The sequence below is a fragment of the Acipenser ruthenus genome, chromosome 42 (assembly GCF_902713425.1).
Source record: "Acipenser ruthenus chromosome 42, fAciRut3.2 maternal haplotype, whole genome shotgun sequence".
NCBI classification, from domain to species: domain Eukaryota; kingdom Metazoa; phylum Chordata; class Actinopteri; order Acipenseriformes; family Acipenseridae; genus Acipenser; species Acipenser ruthenus.
In genome coordinates, this window is record NC_081230.1 from 1,950,721 (window position 1) to 1,968,540 (window position 17,820).

The 17,820-nt window shown below is 33.8% G+C and overlaps 1 protein-coding gene across 1 annotated transcript in view; it reads right to left on the reverse strand.

Annotated features, from left to right (window-relative positions):
* LOC131709281 (phospholipase A and acyltransferase 4-like) overlaps window positions 1-14,519 on the reverse strand; it is a 35,265-nt gene extending 20,746 nt beyond the window's left edge. The window contains exons 1-2 of the mRNA XM_059011684.1: window positions 14,413-14,519; window positions 13,819-13,861 (exon numbers count right to left, since the gene is read on the reverse strand). The gene's annotated coding sequence lies outside the window, so the exon portion shown is untranslated. The remainder of the gene's footprint in view (window positions 1-13,818; window positions 13,862-14,412) is intronic.
* Between the last annotated feature and the right edge of the window lie 3,301 nt (window positions 14,520-17,820).

The following is a 17,820-nucleotide window of genomic DNA, read 5'->3' on the forward strand; positions in this document are numbered from 1 at the left end:
ATTCTGTATTAGATGTGTTCTACCTGTTTTCTCATATTATTGGATATGTATTAATCACTGTTTCTAATCTCATTCACATGGATTGTCTTTATTCTGTATTAGATGTGTTCTACCTGTTTTCTCATATTATTGGATATGTATTAATCACTGTTTCTAATCTCATACACATGGATTGTCTTTATTCTGTATTAGATGTGTTCTACCTGTTTTCTCATATTATTGGATATGTATTAATCACTGTTTCTTTCTAATCTCATACACATGGATTGTCTTTATTCTGCATTAGATGTGTTCTACCTGTTTGCTCATGTTATTGTATATGTATTAATCACTGTTTCTAATCTCATACACATGGATTGTCTTTATTCTGTATTAGATGAGTTCTACCTGTTTTCTCATATTATTGTATATGTATTAATCACTGTTTCTTTCTAATCTCATACACATGGATTGTCTTTATTCTGTATTAGATGTGTTCTACCTGTTTTCTCATATTATTGGATATGTATTAATCACTGTTTCTTTCTTTCTAATCTCATTCACATGGATTGTCTTTATTCTGTATTAGATGTGTTCTACCTGTTTTCTCATATTATTGTATATGTATTAATCACTGTTTCTTTCTAATCTCATACACATGGATTGTCTTTATTCTGTATTAGATGTGTTCTACCTGTTTTCTCATGTTATTGTATATGTATTAATCACTGTTTCTAATCTCATACACATGGATTGTCTTTATTCTGCATTAGATGTGTTCTACCTGTTTGCTCATGTTATTGTATATGTATTAATCACTGTTTCTTTCTAATCTCATACACATGGATTGTCTTTATTCTGTATTAGATGTGTTCTACCTGTTTTCTCATATTATTGTATATGTATTAATCACTGTTTCTAATCTCATACACATGGATTGTCTTTATTCTGCATTAGATGTGTTCTACCTGTTTGCTCATGTTATTGTATATGTATTAATCACTGTTTCTTTCTTTCTAATCTCATTCACATGGATTGTCTTTATTCTGTATTAGATGTGTTCTACCTGTTTTCTCATATTATTGTATATGTATTAATCACTGTTTCTTTCTAATCTCATACACATGGATTGTCTTTATTCTGTATTAGATGTGTTCTACCTGTTTTCTCATGTTATTGTATATGTATTAATCACTGTTTCTAATCTCATTCACATGGATTGTCTTTATTCTGTATTAGATGTGTTCTACCTGTTTTCTCATATTATTGGATATGTATTAATCACTGTTTCTTTCTTTCTAATCTCATACACATGGATTGTCTTTATTCTGTATTAGATGTGTTCTACCTGTTTTCTCATATTATTGGATATGTATTAATCACTGTTTCTTTCTTTCTAATCTCATACACATGGATTGTCTTTATTCTGTATTAGATGTGTTCTACCTGTTTTCTCATATTATTGTATATGTATTAATCACTGTTTCTTTCTAATCTCATACACATGGATTGTCTTTATTCTGTATTAGATGTGTTCTACCTGTTTTCTCATATTATTGGATATGTATTAATCACTGTTTCTAATCTCATACACATGGATTGTCTTTATTCTGCATTAGATGTGTACTGTCTGTTTGCTCATATTATTGGATATGTATTAATCACTGTTTCTAATCTCATACACATGGATTGTCTTTATTCTGTATTAGATGTGTTCTACCTGTTTTCTCATATTATTGTATATGTATTAATCACTGTTTCTTTCTAATCTCATACACATGGATTGTCTTTATTCTGTATTAGATGAGTTCTACCTGTTTTCTCATATTATTGGATATGTATTAATCACTGTTTCTTTCTAATCTCATACACATGGATTGTCTTTATTCTGTATTAGATGTGTTCTACCTGTTTTCTCATGTTATTGTATATGTATTAATCACTGTTTCTTTCTAATCTCATTCACATGGATTGTCTTTATTCTGTATTAGATGTGTTCTACCTGTTTGCTCATGTTATTGTATATGTATTAATCACTGTTTCTAATCTCATACACATGGATTGTCTTTATTCTGTATTAGATGTGTTCTACCTGTTTTCTCATATTATTGGATATGTATTAATCACTGTTTCTAATCTCATACACATGGATTGTCTTTATTCTGTATTAGATGTGTTCTACCTGTTTTCTCATATTATTGGATATGTATTAATCACTGTTTCTTTCTTTCTAATCTCATACACATGGATTGTCTTTATTCTGTATTAGATGTGTTCTACCTGTTTTCTCATATTATTGGATATGTATTAATCACTGTTTCTTTCTTTCTAATCTCATACACATGGATTGTCTTTATTCTGTATTAGATGTGTTCTACCTGTTTTCTCATATTATTGTATATGTATTAATCACTGTTTCTTTCTAATCTCATTCACATGGATTGTCTTTATTCTGTATTAGATGTGTTCTACCTGTTTTCTCATGTTATTGTATATGTATTAATCACTGTTTCTAATCTCATACACATGGATTGTCTTTATTCTGTATTAGATGTGTACTGTCTGTTTGCTCATATTATTGGATATGTATTAATCACTGTTTCTTTCTAATCTCATACACATGGATTGTCTTTATTCTGTATTAGATGTGTTCTACCTGTTTTCTCATATTATTGGATATGTATTAATCACTGTTTCTAATCTCATACACATGGATTGTCTTTATTCTGTATTAGATGTGTTCTACCTGTTATCTCATATTATTGGATATGTATTAATCACTGTTTCTTTCTTTCTAATCTCATACACATGGATTGTCTTTATTCTGTATTAGATGTGTTCTACCTGTTTTCTCATATTATTGGATATGTATTAATCACTGTTTCTTTCTTTCTAATCTCATACACATGGATTGTCTTTATTCTGTATTAGATGTGTTCTACCTGTTTTCTCATATTATTGTATATGTATTAATCACTGTTTCTTTCTAATCTCATTCACATGGATTGTCTTTATTCTGTATTAGATGTGTTCTACCTGTTTTCTCATATTATTGGATATGTATTAATCACTGTTTCTAATCTCATACACATGGATTGTCTTTATTCTGCATTAGATGTGTACTGTCTGTTTGCTCATATTATTGGATATGTATTAATCACTGTTTCTAATCTCATACACATGGATTGTCTTTATTCTGTATTAGATGTGTTCTACCTGTTTTCTCATATTATCGGATATGTATTAATCACTGTTTCTTTCTAATCTCATACACATGGATTGTCTTTATTCTGTATTAGATGTGTTCTACCTGTTTTCTCATATTATTGGATATGTATTAATCACTGTTTCTTTCTAATCTCATACACATGGATTGTCTTTATTCTGTATTAGATGTGTTCTACCTGTTTTCTCATGTTATTGTATATGTATTAATCACTGTTTCTTTCTAATCTCATTCACATGGATTGTCTTTATTCTGTATTAGATGTGTTCTACCTGTTTGCTCATGTTATTGTATATGTATTAATCACTGTTTCTAATCTCATACACATGGATTGTCTTTATTCTGTATTAGATGTGTTCTACCTGTTTTCTCATATTATTGTATATGTATTAATCACTGTTTCTAATCTCATACACATGGATTGTCTTTATTCTGTGTTAGATGAGTTCTACCTGTTTGCTCATATTATTGTATATGTATTAATCACTGTTTCTTTCTAATCTCATACACATGGATTGTCTTTATTCTGTATTAGATGTGTTCTACCTGTTTTCTCATGTTATTGTATATGTATTAATCACTGTTTCTAATCTCATTCACATGGATTGTCTTTATTCTGTATTAGATGTGTTCAACCTGTTTGCTCATATTATTGTATATGTATTAATCACTGTTTCTTTCTAATCTCATACACATGGATTGTCTTTATTCTGTATTAGATGTGTTCTACCTGTTTTCTCATGTTATTGTATATGTATTAATCACTGTTTCTAATCTCATACACATGGATTGTCTTTATTCTGTATTAGATGTGTTCTACCTGTTTTCTCATATTATTGGATATGTATTAATCACTGTTTCTTTCTTTCTAATCTCATTCACATGGATTGTCTTTATTCTGTATTAGATGTGTACTGTCTGTTTTCTCATGTTATTGTATATGTATTAATCACTGTTTCTAATCTCATACACATGGATTGTCTTTATTCTGTATTAGATGTGTTCTACCTGTTTGCTCATATTATTGTATATGTATTAATCACTGTTTCTTTCTTTCTAATCTCATACACATGGATTGTCTTTATTCTGTATTAGATGTGTTCTACCTGTTTTCTCATGTTATTGTATATGTATTAATCACTGTTTCTAATCTCATACACATGGATTGTCTTTATTCTGCATTAGATGTGTTCTACCTGTTTTCTCATATTATTGGATATGTATTAATCACTGTTTCTTTCTAATCTCATACACATGGATTGTCTTTATTCTGTATTAGATGTGTTCTACCTGTTTTCTCATATTATTGGATATGTATTAATCACTGTTTCTTTCTAATCTCATACACATGGATTGTCTTTATTCTGCATTAGATGTGTACTGTCTGTTTTCTCATATTATTGTATATGTATTAATCACTGTTTCTTTCTAATCTCATTCACATGGATTGTCTTTATTCTGTATTAGATGTGTTCTACCTGTTTTCTCATATTATTGGATATGTATTAATCACTGTTTCTAATCTCATTCACATGGATTGTCTTTATTCTGTATTAGATGTGTTCTACCTGTTTTCTCATATTATTGGATATGTATTAATCACTGTTTCTAATCTCATTCACATGGATTGTCTTTATTCTGTATTAGATGTGTTCTACCTGTTTTCTCATATTATTGGATATGTATTAATCACTGTTTCTAATCTCATACACATGGATTGTCTTTATTCTGTATTAGATGTGTTCTACCTGTTTTCTCATATTATTGGATATGTATTAATCACTGTTTCTTTCTAATCTCATACACATGGATTGTCTTTATTCTGCATTAGATGTGTTCTACCTGTTTGCTCATGTTATTGTATATGTATTAATCACTGTTTCTAATCTCATACACATGGATTGTCTTTATTCTGTATTAGATGAGTTCTACCTGTTTTCTCATATTATTGTATATGTATTAATCACTGTTTCTTTCTAATCTCATTCACATGGATTGTCTTTATTCTGTATTAGATGTGTTCTACCTGTTTTCTCATATTATTGGATATGTATTAATCACTGTTTCTTTCTAATCTCATACACATGGATTGTCTTTATTCTGTATTAGATGTGTTCTACCTGTTTTCTCATGTTATTGTATATGTATTAATCACTGTTTCTAATCTCATACACATGGATTGTCTTTATTCTGTATTAGATGTGTTCTACCTGTTTTCTCATATTATTGGATATGTATTAATCACTGTTTCTTTCTTTCTAATCTCATACACATGGATTGTCTTTATTCTGTATTAGATGTGTTCTACCTGTTTTCTCATATTATTGGATATGTATTAATCACTGTTTCTTTCTTTCTAATCTCATACACATGGATTGTCTTTATTCTGTATTAGATGTGTTCTACCTGTTTTCTCATATTATTGTATATGTATTAATCACTGTTTCTTTCTAATCTCATTCACATGGATTGTCTTTATTCTGTATTAGATGTGTTCTACCTGTTTTCTCATGTTATTGTATATGTATTAATCACTGTTTCTAATCTCATACACATGGATTGTCTTTATTCTGTATTAGATGTGTACTGTCTGTTTGCTCATATTATTGGATATGTATTAATCACTGTTTCTTCCTAATCTCATACACATGGATTGTCTTTATTCTGTATTAGATGTGTTCTACCTGTTTTCTCATATTATTGGATATGTATTAATCACTGTTTCTAATCTCATACACATGGATTGTCTTTATTCTGCATTAGATGTGTACTGTCTGTTTGCTCATATTATTGGATATGTATTAATCACTGTTTCTAATCTCATACACATGGATTGTCTTTATTCTGTATTAGATGTGTTCTACCTGTTTTCTCATGTTATTGTATATGTATTAATCACTGTTTCTTTCTAATCTCATACACATGGATTGTCTTTATTCTGTATTAGATGAGTTCTACCTGTTTTCTCATATTATTGGATATGTATTAATCACTGTTTCTTTCTAATCTCATACACATGGATTGTCTTTATTCTGTATTAGATGTGTTCTACCTGTTTTCTCATGTTATTGTATATGTATTAATCACTGTTTCTTTCTAATCTCATTCACATGGATTGTCTTTATTCTGTATTAGATGTGTTCTACCTGTTTGCTCATGTTATTGTATATGTATTAATCACTGTTTCTAATCTCATACACATGGATTGTCTTTATTCTGTATTAGATGTGTTCTACCTGTTTTCTCATATTATTGTATATGTATTAATCACTGTTTCTAATCTCATACACATGGATTGTCTTTATTCTGTATTAGATGTGTTCTACCTGTTTGCTCATGTTATTGTATATGTATTAATCACTGTTTCTAATCTCATACACATGGATAGTCTTTATTCTGTATTAGATGTGTTCTACCTGTTTTCTCATATTATTGTATATGTATTAATCACTGTTTCTTTCTAATCTCATACACATGGATTGTCTTTATTCTGTATTAGATGTGTTCTACCTGTTTTCTCATGTTATTGTATATGTATTAATCACTGTTTCTAATCTCATTCACATGGATTGTCTTTATTCTGTATTAGATGTGTTCAACCTGTTTGCTCATATTATTGTATATGTATTAATCACTGTTTCTTTCTAATCTCATACACATGGATTGTCTTTATTCTGTATTAGATGTGTTCTACCTGTTTTCTCATGTTATTGTATATGTATTAATCACTGTTTCTTTCTAATCTCATACACATGGATTGTCTTTATTCTGTATTAGATGTGTTCTACCTGTTTTCTCATGTTATTGTATATGTATTAATCACTGTTTCTAATCTCATACACATGGATTGTCTTTATTCTGTATTAGATGTGTTCTACCTGTTTGCTCATGTTATTGTATATGTATTAATCACTGTTTCTAATCTCATACACATGGATAGTCTTTATTCTGTATTAGATGTGTTCTACCTGTTTTCTCATATTATTGTATATGTATTAATCACTGTTTCTTTCTAATCTCATACACATGGATTGTCTTTATTCTGTATTAGATGTGTTCTACCTGTTTTCTCATGTTATTGTATATGTATTAATCACTGTTTCTAATCTCATTCACATGGATTGTCTTTATTCTGTATTAGATGTGTTCAACCTGTTTGCTCATATTATTGTATATGTATTAATCACTGTTTCTTTCTAATCTCATACACATGGATTGTCTTTATTCTGTATTAGATGTGTTCTACCTGTTTTCTCATGTTATTGTATATGTATTAATCACTGTTTCTAATCTCATTCACATGGATTGTCTTTATTCTGTATTAGATGTGTTCTGCCTGTTTTCTCATATTATTGGATATGTATTAATCACTGTTTCTAATCTCATTCACATGGATTGTCTTTATTCTGTATTAGATGTGTTCTACCTGTTTTCTCATGTTATTGTATATGTATTAATCACTGTTTCTAATCTCATACACATGGATTGTCTTTATTCTGTATTAGATGTGTTCTACCTGTTTTCTCATATTATTGGATATGTATTAATCACTGTTTCTTTCTTTCTAATCTCATTCACATGGATTGTCTTTATTCTGTATTAGATGTGTTCTACCTGTTTTCTCATGTTATTGTATATGTATTAATCACTGTTTCTTTCTAATCTCATACACATGGATTGTCTTTATTCTGTATTAGATGTGTTCTACCTGTTTTCTCATGTTATTGTATATGTATTAATCACTGTTTCTAATCTCATACACATGGATTGTCTTTATTCTGTATTAGATGTGTTCTACCTGTTTTCTCATATTATTGGATATGTATTAATCACTGTTTCTTTCTAATCTCATACACATGGATTGTCTTTATTCTGTATTAGATGAGTTCTACCTGTTTGCTCATTTTATTGTATATGTATTAATCACTGTTTCTTTCTTTCTAATCTCATACACATGGATTGTCTTTATTCTGTATTAGATATGCACTGCCTGTTTTCTCATGTTATTGTATATGTGAATGTGTGTGGGATTTGTACTTCACATCTGATCCCTCCTCATTTCAATGTCCAGTGAATTCTCATCCTCAGCAGTTTCATTTCAATACACTTTATAAACTCATTTTTCAGATTATTTTTTTTCAGTTCAGGGCAAGAAACCGGAATAAGATCTTCATCTCTTTAGTTTCTTTACCCATGAATGATATGTTTTGATATATAATGTATTCCTTCCCCTAACCCTAACCAACACATTTTTAAACAAAATCTACATGATCTCTACTCCCTGTTATGCAGTTTGACCAATTAAAAAGACATAAAAGCCTGGTTATTGATTTAGATGCAACAAGAAACATTACTGCAGTGTTTAATTTTTGCACAAACTGGATTCATTCTGAAAAACGAGTCGTGAGAAAAATTAAAACCAATAGAAGGATTTTACATGGAGTGCAGATGAGGCACTATTAAGGGGGTGCAGAACTCAGCTCTCGCTATTCCTTATCCAATGCTACCATCGTGTGGTCATTTAGTAGAACTGTTGGTTTTAATAAAACTACATTTTTTTTATCTGAACACAGCTCAGTGACAAGCCATTGCTCTGCTGTTTGCAATGGGGAGTACAGGTAGTGATATTCAACAATTACTTTATTCTTTCTTTCTTTCTAGACATCCTTATCCAGGGCGACTTACACTTGTTACAAGTTCTCACAGTACAAAGCATCACATTAGAAAATATCACATTAGAGAACACCACAATACAAGAGCAGTTATAAAAGAACAATAAGAGCAATTCAAGAAAGAGCAAAACAAAGCACACAGAGTAAATTATAAGAGCGAATTCGATAAGAGCAGCTAAACCTGATAGTAACTATTTGCTTATACGAGTCCATTAAGAACACTTGGCAAGCATGATAAATGCATGAGAATGATTTCAAATAAGTGCAATTACACAAAACTGTATTATTTATACACACAGTACTCTCCTGCTTATCCTGTAAATATTCATTTTGCTGTATTTTAAGAATGTATCTGAAATGTCTGTTTTTGCACAGAGGTTAAGGTTAATTTGAGTCATTTCAAAAGGACAACAGCTGTGTTCAGATTATATATATATATATATATATATATATATATATATATATATATATATATATATATATATATATATATATATATATCTCACAGAGCCAGCTGCCCAGCGTTTCGATATGTTGTACATGTCTTTCTCAAGGGAGCCTGTATATATAATACATGGATGAAGGCTAGATTTGCATCCCGAGCCATTCCAAAAAAACGCATAATAACACAGCAGTGACGTCAAAAAGTGATCATTCCTCTAGAGGAAAATTCGATTGCTCGAGAACATCACTTTCAATTCAAACACAAAATGTCTCGTTTTCAATCACTCTCGACAACAACCACAGTACAGAAATGTTCATTAATTATCAACAAAATGAGAATATGTTCCAAAAAAATGATGTAAAGCTGGTACATTCGTATCTCACAAACTGGAGAGGAACGGGAAATTAAAACAAGGTAAAGGCAATCATCCAAATAAAGCTGAAGCGCTAACGGATAACGAGACAGAACGTCTGTACAGCCCTGAAACACGACGCTTAAAAAAACACCCGACTGTACCGCTGAACCTCGTCTTCTTTAATATCAGCATCACAAGGGGATCCGTGGATTATAAAAAATAACAGAGGCGCCTCTTCAGCGAGTTACATGGAAAGAATGCCGTCTCGCGTTTCTGTGACAGCTTAAAAATAAAACGCAGTAGTTGTATTGAACCGGCTGTTCTACGAAAGGGCCACACGATGGCAGCATTGGATAAGGAATAGCGAGAGCTGCGTTGCAAATCTGTTTGTGCCTCGCAAAAGTGCCTGCGTATTCACTACCAATATAGCAACTGCACACAACAGCCAAGCGAGATTGCAGACATTTGCGAATTGTTAAAAATGTTGCTATATTCCAATGTCGCTCAACTGCTTTGTGCCATTTTGGAATATCTCTCATTTTGTGCCAAAGCACTATTTTTTCTGCGAGGCACCAATTTAGCGAGGGGATTGCGCGAAGATCGAAGATCGAGCCCATAGATGTTTAGTCTAAAGGGCTGTCATTAGTTGTCAATAAATCTTGTTTGACTCCAAAGAGGTATGACACAGGCCCGGTTTTTGGGATGGAACCGCGTAACAGTCTCCTGTTTTGATTGGTCCATGTCTGTCACATGAATATGTCGTCACACGAGTGGAAAAGCTTGCAGGCATTTAACATTGCGATCAGAGAAAGAGAGCGAGAGATCTGCTTTCCACTACCTTACAATTAAAATATAACATCGTATTTTTCTCTACTAATATAACAAACTATGGGTTATTACTTTATATGAATTATCATGTTGTGCACGAATGTAAGAATTGTTTTTTTCTGTAGTGGTGTACACTGTTCTTTCAAACTGCATTTACCTATAATCGTTTGCGCAATGTATTTTAATATCAAATATATACACTATTGCAGTTTTGTTACAGGATACATTAGTTTATTTCAAATGTAATCACACTTTTAAATATAGGCTGCCCCTGTTTTCATTTACATCCCAAATTCCGGGCCGCTTTGCTTTTGATAATGTCCCAAATTCTGGGCCGATTTGGTTTGCAGATAATGTCTCAAATTCCGGACCGCTCTGATAACGTCCCAAATTCTGGGCTGCTCTGGTTTTTAGATAACTTCCCAAATTCTGTATTTTCGAATTCAGCCCAGTTTTTGGGATATTCTGCTCAGCTGACAACCGAGTTTCTAAGTCATGCATGCGCAGTTTACCATAAACTGGATTGTGAATTCATTTGAGAGTAACCCTGAGTACATGAATCAAAGCTAATGTATGTTTTACTCTTCCAAGAAAACTGTTTTTTTCTGAAGAAACAGAAATAAAATGTAAATGTTAAAGTATTTCTTATTACAATGAAGAAACTTGAAATATACATGAACATGAATTAAAGCAGACGTTTTCCTTTATTAAAGGCTAATATTAAAACACTTTTGAGAAGGAACATGGTATTCAAAAAAAAAAAAGACATTTCATTTGCTTATATAATGCCCATCAGTATTGTAATGGAATTTTTATAACATTGCAATTGCTTAGCTTGCTCAATAGCAAACAAATAGGTTTTAAGATAACAATATAGGTTGTAATGTTAAGTTTAAGTAGAGACCTGTCCCGAGTCAATAGGACGAGTAGAACATGAGCTATAAGAAATAATAACTTTATGTGTAATAAATATAAAAAGTATAATTTGCAGTATACTGAACTGACTGTTCCTTGGAACTCGCGGGGGGCAGCCAATCAGAGACTTACTGTTAATCTCCCCATTCGGATGAACCAATGAGGATCTAAAAGTGAACAACGTTGTGGGTAACAAGGAGCAACCAGTTTAAACTAATTTTAGCTGTCATGTTTAGCATAAACTTATCTTGTGACTGTTTTATGATTCTCCAAAAATGGAGATAATTTATTTTTCTATAACTTGACTGTGACCCTATATGGTCCCCACTTCTTTTAAGTTCTTTAACCAATCCTTATATGGTTACACTGTTTAATTTCCTCCTTTGTATGATGATCCAGAAAACTATATAAGCTGCATAAAAAATTAGCTGGGTGTGCGATTCTGCTATTGCTAACAGAGTCTCTCCAGTTTGCAAACTTATTAAAGCTGTTTGATTAAACCACAACGTCTCCTCACTGAGTCAATGCTTGAACTGGGATTAAAGAACTTCCATCACAGTCTATAGATCTGCGTAGGGGTTTATCAGAGCTTCTGGGTTTAAGAGACCTTCAACAACTTCAAATAAATCTTATTGTATTGTATTAGACAACATTTCCCTTATCTATTCCTGATAGTTTATACTCTAGGCCAAAGGGTTTCAATCTTTTTTTGAAACTGTACCCCTTCTACCTGGAGGTTTCAGCTCAGGTACCCTTTTACAATTTTCATTCAACTGAACGGTACCTCAGTTACAATAAAATGGAGAATAATCTGATGACCCCCCCCCCCATATTTATTTAATAAATAATTTAATGTCACAACAGTTTAGGTACAAACTGCTGGTTTAGGACAGAATAACAAACAGTAGCTTTAATCCTTAAACCTTTTAATTACAAGTATTTGGATGCACAGAATTAAAAAGACAAGTATTTGGTATCTCTTTGGAAACAGTCGTATTTGCTTTATATTCGGCAAAGTTAGTATGGATAATACACAATAGTGTGCAATGGAGATGTTTTTTTTTAGGGTAACATTTACTTCCCATCTCCGTATAATTGTGTGACATTGAAAATGTTTACCTCAAGATAAAACCTCAAGATTGTGATCCCAAAACACTTCACATGGACTTAATCGGTGCTCCTGTTGCATGAATACACTATAATATGTGCATGTTTCAGGTCTTATATATAATGCACATTTTTCACACAAATCCTCGCCAATGAACTCGCTAGTACTCTCTTTAGATGCACAACAGTCTTAGCTAAAGAAATTGGGTTCCTTTAAGTTCGTACGACCCAAGACCGCCATTGGCCGAGCCTTACCCCGATGGTGTTTTTATAATGGGATTTGCCATAGGGAGGGGGTGGTCTCTTATTATTATTATTATTATTATTATTATTATTATTATTTATTTCTTAGCAGACACCCTTATCCAGGGCGACTTACAATTGTTACAAGATATCACATTATACATTATTTCACATTATACAGATATCACATTATTTTTACATACAATTACCCATTTTATACAGTTGGGTTTTTACTGGACCTCTTTCACAGGGAGCCACCCGTTTTCAAATGCTACATTTTCAACAATTTTCCATTCCTCTATCTTGTTTATTTATGATGATATATAAACTCAGTTTAAAGGCAGAAGTGTTTTAAAATAGTTTATTTTGTTTCAATGATGTGTTTGCTTTTCTAAAAGCGCAGAACACTGATAACAGTTTTAATTCAGTGTAGGGTAGAATTCTCTATCTAAAGTTATACTGCCAACAGTGCTGATAATGAATCAATAACATATAGAAAGAACTGGACCTGGTCACACAATTCCTTCTCAGCATTTTAATTAAAAACTTGTTTAATAGCATTAATAGATGGAAGGCATGGTAGGCTAATGGAAAATAAAGCAGCAATGTTCACATCCAGAAGATTTTTTTTTTAATTTACTGTGACCAATTATTTTTCTATTTTCTCCCCTCCCAGTTTGAATTATTGCACCGCTTCTCAAAGACTCCCTTAGTGTCAGTGAAGAGGCCCAGAGGATAATGCAGGTTCCCTCCAGCCTCCACTCTCTGAACAGTGTTTCCCTTTTACACCAGCCAGTATCATGCCAGAGAATCTCTTTCCAGGAGTCGATCTCCTGACTATAGAGGGAGAGGCTGGCTTCAGAACTGAAACCATTCAGCCCTGTGCACCACCGCGAGACAGTGTCCAGCCCTGGCAGAAAAACCCTCCCCTCCAATTCACATCATCCATACGACTCCCCCTATAGTTCTCTACATTTCTTAGTCTGTTTGTCTTTAAAATAACCTTTACAGTGTTACAGGAATAAATGAAGACATTTAATCAACTTACCTGTTGGGTGGCTTTTGGAATTCCTGATTAGGAGCTGCACAAGCTGGAAGGGAATACAAGAGCATTAGTGAAGGTTCAGCTGTCTCTTAAATGACTTCACTGTGCTGTATGGAGCATCCTGAGGAGATGTGTGTACACTCTGCTGGTCTTTCATGACTGGACTGCTGTCTATACCTCTGTCTGTCTCTCTTTATCTCTGTCCTGGACTGCTGTCTATACCTCTGCCTCTCTTTATCTCTGTGTGTGTCTGTCTTGGACTGCTGTCTATACCTCCGTCTCTGTCTCTCTTTAGTAGAAGGATCTTAATATTTCATGGTAACACAGACATTCACTGAATTATTGTTCAGTCATGTATTTGGACTATTGCTGTACCCTTTGTTCTTTACAATGACTAGAAGAGCTCTGATTACTGTAACAAAACGTGTACGACTGCCATGAATCAATTAGAATTAGTAACAAACGTATTTACATATCCTGCTTTGTGCTACAAAGCAATTCAACACACACCTGGATATTAAATGCTCAAAATATTTTCTAAAGCAGAAACATTCCAACATCACATACAATATAATTTGTAACATCAAGAATACTTACAGGACAATTGCGAGCAACAAGTTGCTGTAGTTTCTTCAGAAGAGATCTGCTCCCTGTTAACAGCTAGTTAAACAGATGACTGCCAGGGAATGTGTGTTTCCTTAAATAATCCTCTCATGTGGGCGTGTAGATCTGCAAAATACACCCATCTACCAATACAGGGGGGGGGGGGCAGTGCTAGTAATTACAATATATCCTCCCTCATTTCAACAACAGGTATCGCCATTGTCTTAACTATGTTTAAAAAATAAAACTGTTGAATTAAAATGAGCTTCCTAACTTTGTTCCCCCTCGTAACTGTGTTTGCATTGCGGCTGGTATGAGGCTCTGTTTTATGTTTCGTCACTGAATAAATTAGATTTTTTTTTTTAATGAATGTGTTTATTGTTTTTTAAAGATTTCAGTTTGCATAACTGAGTTACTAGCACCACATGTGTCAATTCTACACATTAGTTGGTTGCAGAACATTGATGCAAAAGTGTTTCTGAAAGGCCAATAATGTGAATGAGGTTGGTTGGTCACTTGCCATCTTTAAAATAATTGTAATTGTAAAATGAAAGAATAGAACACAAACACCCACAGCAAACATTTCTTTCTTTTTTTCTTAATTTCAGTGCTTTCAAAACTTTAGCTTTCCTTTTCAGGAACTTTGAGGTGGAGTTCCTCTGTCAAAGAGGTTATGCAACATATTTTGCAGAATGTGATTAAGTGGCTGCAATACTCCCCAGATAAGGCAGCGCTCACCAACAGTTGCCGGTTATCTTAATCAGGGCCGCAGCCAGGAATTTTGGGGCCTGGGACAGGTCCTATGAGAAGCTCCCCCCTCCCCTGTGGAAAATCTAGAAAATCAGTTCAGGCAAAAATATAAATGCTTCAACCTGAACTGATAGGATAAATAAGAACATAAGAAAGTTTACAAACGAGAGGAGGCCATTCGGTCCATCTTGCTCGTTTGGTTATTAGTAGCTTAATGATCTCAGAATCTCATCAAGCAGCTTCTAGAAGGATCCCAGGGTGTCAGCTTCAACAACATTACTGTGGAGTTGGTTCCAGACCCTCACAATTCTCTGTGTAAAAAAGTGCCTCCTATTTTCTGTTCTGAATGCCCCTTTATCTAATTTCTATTTGTGACCCCTGGTCCTTGTTTCTTTTTTCAGGTCGAAAAAGTCCTCTGGGTCGACACTGTTAATACCTCTTGGAATTTTGAATGCTTCAATCAGATCTTGTTGGCCTTTTTTATAGCTTCCCCACATTGTCTAGATGAAGACATTTCTGAGTCAACATAAACTCCTAGGTCTTTTTCATAGATTCCTTCTTCAATTTCAGTATCTCCCATATGATATTTATAATGCACATTTTCATTGCCTGTGTGCAGTACATTACACTTTTCTCTATTAAATGTCATTTGCCATGTGTCTGCCTAGTTCTGAATGCTGATAGACTCCAACAGAATGTTGACGGACTGCACGAGGATCGCTGCTGTGTATTATGATCTAGTACAGGTGTAGTACGCTCAAAACTACTAGTCACTTTCAAAACACTCAGGTCACGTTCGTAACACTCTACTAGTCACTTTCAAAACAGTCAGCTCACGTTCATAGCACTCTACTAGTCACTTTCAAAACACTCAGGTCACGTTCGTAACACTCTACTAGTCACTTTCAAAACAGTCAGGTCACGTTCATAGCACTCTACTAGTCACTTTCAAAACACTCAGGTCACGTTCGTAGCACTCTACTAGTCACTTTCAAAACACTCAGGTCACGTTCGTAGCACTCTACTAGTCACTTTCAAAACACTCAGGTCACGTTCGTAACACTCTACTAGTCACTTTCAAAACACTCAGGTCACGTTCGTAACACTCTACTAGTCACTTTCAAAACACTCAGGTCACGTTCGTAACACTCTACTAGTCACTTTCAAAACACTCAGGTCACGTTCGTAACACTCTACTAGTCACTTTCAAAACACTCAGGTCACGTTCGTAGCACTCTACTAGTCACTTTCAAAACACTCAGGTCACGTTCGTAACACTCTACTAGTCACTTTCAAAACACTCAGGTCACGCTCGTAGCACTCTACTAGTCACTTTCAAAACACTCAGGTCACGTTCGTAACACTCTACTAGTCACTTTCAAAACACTCAGGTCACGTTCGTAACACTCTACTAGTCACTTTCAAAACACTCAGGTCACGTTCATAACACTCTACTAGTCACTTTCAAAACACTCAGGTCACGTTCGTAACACTCTACTAGTCACTTTCAAAACACTCAGGTCACGTTCATAGCACTCTACTAGTCACTTTCAAAACACTCAGGTCACGTTCGTAACACTCTACTAGTCACTTTCAAAACACTCAGGTCACGTTCGTAACACTCTACTAGTCACTTTCAAAACACTCAGGTCACGTTCGTAACACTCTACTAGTCACTTTCAAAACACTCAGGTCACGTTCGTAACACTCTACTAGTCACTTTCAAAACACTCAGGTCACGTTCGTAACACTCTACTTCTATGCTCAAAACACTCTCAAGCTCAAAACACTTTACAGTACATTAAGTTCAAAGCATTTACTTATATGTTTATAGTTATGTTATTACATTTGTATTTCCCCAAACGTTTTTCAGCTAAAGCTAACTGAAAAATACCAAAATGAACTATATACACGTGTCACAAAGACGGCCGGAGTGGGTGACGTCCGACCAGATACAGGAAAATAAACAAAGAGAGAGGTGGAGTTTGATGGAGCTGAGCGAATGGTCTCAATCAGCATTTAATGAATGAATAGACAGACAGAAAATAAACGGTTGTAACAATACAAAGACAGGACACGGCACATTCGCCAAAATAAATAGACAAACAAAACGGACTACACAGACAAACAAGGTGAGCTTCTATTTTTCTTACAATTATCACAATTACCTCCAATCCCGTTCTCCACTCACCGAACACACAACCCCGAGAGGGTGAAAACATGCTGCTTTTATGCAGCTGTACCGAGACTCGACTGCTAATCAATCATTCAATTGGAGTCGTGGTACAACTGCACGTGAATCAATAAAGTGCAATTCCCCGTGCTCACATATTATTACATTTTACTTGCACGTGAAGTGCTGTGCAATTCTCGTGACAAAATACAAATATACATTTTAAACACTCGTGTTACACAGACCCGTTTATATCCCGTGCACCAACGACTATACACCAACATTAACACACAACACAATACATATAACAGAAAATACACACAGGGGCAGGCACTTCGTCACATATACCCCACCCCCTGTGCAAAGCACACATGGCCTCAATGGCCACCTCCCCCCCTAAAATCCCAAAAGTCCTGGGCCAAGAACAGGGACTTTAAGGGGTTGATGGGCGGCAATGTTGCCAGTAGCCAGGCTGCTAC